Source organism: Penaeus monodon, chromosome 23 (assembly GCF_015228065.2).
Source record: "Penaeus monodon isolate SGIC_2016 chromosome 23, NSTDA_Pmon_1, whole genome shotgun sequence".
Taxonomy (NCBI): Eukaryota; Metazoa; Arthropoda; class Malacostraca; order Decapoda; family Penaeidae; genus Penaeus; species Penaeus monodon.
Genome location: NC_051408.1, coordinates 40,768,369 through 40,768,965, shown reverse-complemented (window position 1 = coordinate 40,768,965; position 597 = coordinate 40,768,369). Strand labels below are relative to the sequence as shown.

Genomic DNA, 597 nt, shown 5'->3' with positions numbered 1-597 from the left:
AGTGAAGGTGGTTCTACAATAGCACTTAAGCCTATGTGTTTTCTCCAGCAAGCTTCATATATTTCTTTTTCTTTTCAAACTACGTTCTGCCTTTCTAATCATACCTACAGTAAACAGTGCAGCACATTTCAACTACAATTGCAAAATATAGCAACAAAGAACACCATCAACAAATACATTCTATATAGAAATATAAACTTTCTTTTAGCATATAAATCAACTACTGGTAATTGTAGGTTAGTCATGAAACCATGGTTTTCTCTCCTGATCAAAGTTTAAAATGTCTACAATTGGTCTAAACTTATCTTTACTTTAATTTCTTTAAATATTTCAAATTAATTCAATATTCATCACAGACTACATATCAAATTTGTTAGTATTCTCCAGAGACATAACTAAGATTTTAGTAAGGCAGAGGAGTGCCTGTAGAAGGAAGCAGATCACACTCCCTCAGCTTTCAATGAAGTACCTTGCCTGACTGAAATATTTACAGTTTTACCAATGATTTGAATAAGTCAGTAGGTCATTTGTGAGCTGTTTAACATTAACTGTTGAGGTAACAGTTCACACACCCTAACTCAGTACCATCAAGGATAT

General features: G+C 32.8%; 1 protein-coding gene across 10 annotated transcripts in view; it reads right to left on the bottom strand.

The window, feature by feature from the left end:
* Positions 1-597, bottom strand: part of LOC119588069 (leucine-rich repeat serine/threonine-protein kinase 1-like) — a 34,372-nt gene that overhangs the window by 23,367 nt on the left and 10,408 nt on the right. The window lies entirely within an intron of this gene.